This window comes from Apteryx rowi, unplaced genomic scaffold, assembly GCF_003343035.1.
Source record: "Apteryx rowi isolate R43461 unplaced genomic scaffold, aptRow1 scaffold_144, whole genome shotgun sequence".
NCBI lineage: Eukaryota > Metazoa > Chordata > Aves > Apterygiformes > Apterygidae > Apteryx > Apteryx rowi.
Genome location: NW_020447686.1, coordinates 1,657,770 through 1,664,682, shown reverse-complemented (window position 1 = coordinate 1,664,682; position 6,913 = coordinate 1,657,770).

Genomic DNA, 6,913 nt, shown 5'->3' with positions numbered 1-6,913 from the left:
AATCAAGTTTTCTATATGTAGCCTAGATATGCTTCTTTTTAAAGGATGTTAATGTTACTTCTTGACTGATTGACAATATATTGGCCCATACATCCCCTGGGTTAAAAAAAGAAAGGAGGTCTGTAGTATTTGTGGATGTATCCAATATTCCTTTTGTAGCAGGCATTATTTCCCTCTCCACCATTTTGAGACAATTATTGCATTCAAGAATGTATTTCTTGATAAGAAACACAGGGACAAAAATAAGCCGTGCCATGTGAACATCTTTCTTTTAATTGTCCATTACCAGTGTCTTAGTTATTCCTGTTAGTGTCTGTCACTAAGTGATTGCCCTGAAACCACATTATTGCCTTACTAATATCAGTCATTTCTTTATTTAGATTTGTACTGTGTGAAAGACACAATGAAAATGAAGAGACAGCCATTTCCAAACAAAAAGTGAGGGAAAGAGAGAAAATAGGTTGTTTAGTAGCAATAGTATTTTCCTGTTGATAAGCAGTTCATCTTCCTGGGCCATACTCACTTGTGATCAGCACATACAGTAAGACTGTTGGGTGGATAAATTACTAATCCTAAGGATGCTGCTAATTTAAAATCTAGTTGCCCAAAAGACAGCTCCAAGGCTCCTGCCTCTTCTGAGGAAGGAAATATTCCCCAGTCTTTGTTTGGATGCTATTTCATTTTAAACACCCCCCCCCCCCAAAAAAAAAAAAAAAAAAAGGAATCCAGATTCAGTGGGGCAAAGTGTGAGAATATGACTCCATAGCCAGAGAAATCTGCCCAGAAAGATGGGTGAGGAAATTAGCACGTAAATGATGTCCTGCCTCCTATTTCCGAACCTCGGCCCCCAGAGCCTGCACTGGGAACCAGAGAGCAAGACACAGCAGTGCTCCCCCTTCTATTGCCCCTTCCAGCTTGCCAAAAGTCTTTCCTTTTATCTTTCTTTCTTTTTTTTTTTCTGTTACTCTAAGTTTCTTAACAGGAGTTATAATAAATAATGCACAAAAAAAATTCTTAAAATACCACAAGGATGAGTATGACAGTGAAGGCCATAAGGAAGTGTGAAATTCCGTACTCTGAGCAGAATCTGTGTGACATGCTGGGAATAAAACACTGAACTACGTGCTGCATGATGACAATAAAAAGAAATATTGAACAGTCATCTTATGTGCTGAGTACTGCCTGTTCTGTGCACTGATCAAAGCAGGGGTCCTGTAGAAAAATAGTATTTTTCTTGCAACGAAATATTGTATCATAATGCCAAATTAAATTTGCAAAAACTATGTTGTTTCTGGCATTTTCTAACTCTTAACATTTCACCATGTAATAGAGGCTTTTATACATTTATTTTCTGATGGAATTGACACTGTGTTGTTATTAAATATGTTATATCCCTTTAAATTGTTTTAACGTGATATCCAGCATTTAGGAGTTTAGTATCTCAGTAGTGTCATTCACTATCTTTTCACTCATATATTTTTAGTACCCTGGAGCGAGTAAATATATACTGGGTAGAAAGAATTACATCATTTAAGTTAGGACAGATATACAAAATAAGCGTGCGGGGCAGCAAAATCAAGCAGATCATCTCCCAAGTATGGCTGCCTGCTTGTAAATTCAAAGTAACTCGTGTGCCGTTGTTGAGGCCATCGTTTGCCAGCACGGTAGAACTGGCTTTGCATCTCCGAGGGCTTGCTCAAAATGGTGCGAACAAATGATGCAAAGTACGAGTCCGGCACAAACTCACTTTGCCAACTGGTGCTTTTCAGGACAAGCTGATAAATCACTTTTGTGCCAGAAGGGCTTTATGCCAGAGTAGGTGTTTTCACTCTGCGTTGCTCTGTGCCCTGCCAGGTATCATCTGCCCCCTCACTCCTGGCGCGTGTGGAAGCATATGAGCAGCACAGGCACCGTATCCCGTGCRCTAGCTAATTTGACAGAAATGCGGTCATATGCCCACATTTGCTGTGGCTTATGTTTGTATTGCCAGGCCGACCATCCGCACACAGATCTGCTACCAAATGGGGGAGCTGTTCTGCAGAAGGGGGGAGCCTTTTTTTGACATACCTGAAGGTCTCCTTAGCTTCACTTTCTGCCTTGTGGCCCAAGTGGGATGTTGCTCTCCCATGTGGTGGAGCTCGGCACTGAGTTTCTGCACTCAAGCTGCTTCTGTGGTTCGTTCCTCTTTCCGAGCTGACATGCTGTTTGACGTTGCCTCCTACCAATCAGTGGTAATAATATACTTTCTGATAGTCTTTTTGTAAATGAATGGAAAGTGTTTGAATGCCGGGTGTTCATTTTTGCAGCAGTAGAGAAAGAATTGCCATTTGTGACACCTGCATTGCAAGATGCGTTTTTAAGAAAATAGAAAACAGCTTTCTTATTGTAGGTGAGGGAAAATTTTCTCTGAATGACAAGCGTGACATCCGATTTTTTCTTTACACTTACGACAAACTGAACAGATCTTTTGTCTTTGTTTTTTGCTTTGAAATGTCATCAGCATGTGAGATATTTCTCTCATCAGCATTACTAAAAAAAACAATGCGTGACTATGTGGGCAGATTGATAGAAAACTCTAATAACACAGAAATGGCCAAGCTGAGTCAGGCCAAAGGTCCATCTAGCCTAATATCTTGCCTCTGACAATGGCCAACAACTGATGTGCAAGGAAGAGGACAAGAACAGGGCAAGCCTAATGCCCCTGACTATGTTCCCTGTGTCTAAAAAWTCAAGGCTTGAGAATGCCTTGCTTTGTGGTGATGTCTCCGTATTAGCTCTTGATGGGTTCATCTTCTTTTTTAATGTGACATTTTCTGTTTAATTGTTCATACAAAACATGATTTTTATAGAGCCTTTTTGTAAAGCCAAAGCCAAGTTCAGGCTGGGTTTAAGAGAACAAAGTCCAGTTATAATATTATAGATGAGAATAGTTGTAGGACTTCCAGCCAGCATTGGAAGTTACCCTGAGGTTTTTCAAAACCATTTCTGGTTCTCAGATTTGTTAAGAAGACCCAAACTGACCATAATGTAGCTGATGTACAGGGGTCTAAACTGAACCTTTGGAGAGCCTATCTGGGATGCAAGAACTGGGTAGATCCAATTTCAACGAGCCAAAATTCAAAAATGCAACACATCCCTTAATGCAGGGTTGTGTATCTCCAGCTGAAAGACCAGACTGACCAGGCATAGCACAGCGGGCAGCACTCACTGCTGCTGCTGGGTAAGAGCTTTTGCTCAAGACTGCAGATTCTGACCTTGCGGATAGGCCTTAATTTTGTTTTCTTCAAACTTTTGAGTGCTCCTCTCTTTCCTTTAAAACAGGTTTGCTTGGAATTTCTTAAAGTGTCAGGATATTGCCATCATGTTTATTATGGTTGCTAACAAAGATATTAGTTCAGAGATGGGAACTTTTCAAATCAACATTCATTACTTCCACGTTGCTCAGAAGTTATTAGGGTGCAGTTTTTGTGGTAGACTAGAGCTGCCCCCAGGCACATACCCCCACATAGCTCGGCGAGTCCCTGCTCCGACAGCCTGCAAGCAGCCAGCATGGCACTGTGGCTAGCATGTTTGGAGTGATGCCGTCTCTCCCCATTTTCCTCTGCAGCCAGCCCCACGTGCAGAGAAACCCGGTGCAGGAGCAAATTGCTTTAACCCTAGCTTGGGAAAAGTCAGTTTTCTTCTGTTTCAGCCCAGCAGTGCATTGAACGTAGAACGGCTCTGTTTCCTCTGCAGCTCCTCCAGACATAAAATTATACTACTGCTGTGTGAGAGAGCAAATAACGAGGAGAAAAAGAAGAAGAGAAAAAAGAGGAGGTACCAAAGAGAGTATGAGAGACACTAGGAGGAGAAGAAAAAGGAAAGAAAAAGGCATATGTAGTGCACATGTAAGTGAGAAAAACTGTACCTTTCATAATATGACAAATCACAATGTTGTCTTCCCAGTTTGAGTGTTGAGATTGTGCTCAGGGGTCTCTGATATAAGAATTTAGTACRCAGATCCTTTGCTCAGAGTCCTTTAGCATGGATTTTTCTTAAAAATCAGATTAAGATTTTTTTTCTTTTTAATTCATAGTTGAGTCTCTGGGTTATGTAGGCTTGTAAGGCACTAGTTTGTTCTGAAAATATAGTTTGCTTGCCTTTTACAATAAATGCAAGCATGCTTTGGGGTGAAATAAGAGAATTACATATAATAGTGAAAAATCTTTCAGGAATACCCAACCTGTATATTCTTCTCTCATTCCCTTGTGCGTTACCGTTTGCATAGCATTTTATCATAGGTATTTCTTCTTGTTCTGTTGAGAATACTGGGATGGATTGAAAAAAAAAAAAGAGCACTTAGATTAGGGCAGAGTTATGATTGTCTTTGTGAAGTGCAAAGGAGAGTATGTCCCTTCCCTTCACCCAGGCTGGCCCGCGAGGTAGTGTGGGGGTGTCTGTAAGTGCCCCTGAAGCCAGGACAGGGGAGATTTGGCCAGTAGAGGAGTGCTGGAATGGAATGAGGGACATTTCTGGCCTCCAAGCAAAATGCCTTGGGTGCTCTGGAGAGAATATGCCGTTCGGAGGCTGTTACCCCCAGCCCGCACATTTGCTGGTGTGAAGAATAGAGAGGATCACCCGTGCCTGCTAACCCCACTCACTGGAGTGACCCAGCCACACTAGCAGGCTTTTTTCCCTTAATGCTCAGGGAATACTAATGCGACCCTTCAGCTATCCCCCCTGCTACACCTGTGATAATTCCCGCTGCTTTTCCAAGTATGACTTTTTGATGATAAATACCTGCTCGTGGTAATCATTGTTCCTAGCAGTGAGAGTGCACTTGCTGAAAACAACATGGAAAAAACATCTGAAGTGAGTTATTTTTAGAGATGTGGTTTGCATGAATATGCTTGATGTTGGTGTATTTATTAAGCCCACAGAGCAAATTCAAGTGTCATGAATAAAGGTCTATGTACATGCAAACTTTCTTTTCATCTAGGCAAAGTCTTAGATTAGCCTACACATATAGCTGCCTCTGTCTCAAGAGGAGGAAGATGCCAGTGCTAAACAGCATTTGGTGAGAAAAACATAGTTCTGTCATAGCTGGAAAATGAGACCATTAAAAACAAAAAATTTGCCTTTGAAAAAGCCAGTCGTAAAGGAACACCATCAAAGCAGAAAAAGCAAAACCAGATTAATTTGCATCCTTTTCTTTTTTTGGCTATTTTTACTAGGTAGGCAGGTAAGGCAGGTAGCATATCTTCAGTTCCTCAGGAAAATACGATGGCATTTGTTTTTGAAGTCCACAAGTGTTAATCTATGTAAAATTATTGAATAGTCAGTGTATGTATCAAAAGTAAAACTGWCCCAGTTTTAATTTAAGGTCTAAGTAATTTGCTGCACTGGTTAAAAGTTAATAACATTTAAATCATTACAATTATAGGAAAATGTTTATGATATTATGACATTTTTACCTGAATTTTGGTTTTTTTTTGTGTCAATACTGGATTGTATTGAATATAATATTCTCTATGAAAAAAAGAGAATTTATGAAGTCTATAAAGGAATCCTAAGGAATCCTTCATATTCTAATGGTTGTGTTACTTAGGGTACGTGTCAGCAACTTCGATCCTTGTTAATGCAGTAATATCTTTTGCAACTCTGTTATCATCCTGTTTCCTTTAGACAAAGAGAGGTTTGTGTCCTGAAAAGTACTCTGGCTATTCAAAGAGAAAGGAAGAAATCACAAACTTGCRAAGATGAAGAACTGTACCATTAGGTGTTCCTACGTCTTACGCTTCATTTCAGATGGGTTTTGTTTCTGCTTCCTGAATTCATGTTCAGCATCTGCACAGATGTTCATTAATTTCAGTGAAAGATACATTTGATAATAAAGTCCTGCATACTATTCCCCTGGCCTCTAGTTCAGAAAGATGCTAGATCATGTTAAATCTCAATGTCAGCTCTCTCTGTGGGGAAAGGCTAGAAAGCCTGACCCATTTGCATATGTGAGGAGACAGAGCAACTGTCTGCTGCACTAATGTAAGAGGAGAATGTTATTTTATAGTAATGAAGTTACACAGATTATAACCCACAGTTCAAAAGAGAAGAAATTCTTCCTTGTTTTTATAGACAAGAAGGAAGAAGAGTGGGAACATCAGCTCAGAGACTGTGGCTGGATTTTAATAAGGGTTGGATTGCTTCATGGTCCCTAACAACATTTATATATAAATGAGTTGAGATAATAAGGCTAATCAAATGTCATGCTTCAAGTAGTCAGTTCATGGCCTGCAGGGATTGGGAAGTGCTTTTCCTCCACTGTACAGATGTGCTTCATTGATTAGGATTTGTCCATTCCCGAGGAAGGCTGCTGAGCTAGAGACGTGTGAGACTTGCTGCAGAAACTAATTCATGGGGAATCCCATCAGTATCTTGGATATTTTATTTTATCTGAATGCATAAATATTACTGTAGACTGAACTTTGTCATCGATGTGGGTTAAAGAGAACCATCTCATATGGCAGTATTGCCGAATGATCATGAAAACTTTGCTTAAAGTTTGCACTTCAGAGCAGGGTGCAGAGATTTACTCGAGTGAGTTAACAGATTGGCAGTTTTGTGCTGTATCAGCAAGGCTGAACTCACATAATTGCTTTCCCACTAGTTTCCCTGAAAGGTAAAGCAGCCCTCATAAAAGTTGGCAGTTATAAGCCTAGGCATCTTTATTTCATCTTATTACCTCTTTTGGTTCCTTCCTCAGTGCACAGCATCTACAGCTGATAGTGGTACAGTATGGTGCACAGCCTGGCATGTGCCTCACGCGCTCGACTCATTTAAGACTGGAGATCAGAAGAAAATGATCGTTTGACTTCTGTAAAATATTCCAAGGTTAAAGAGATGGTAAATAATAAGAACTCCACAGAGCTAGAATTGA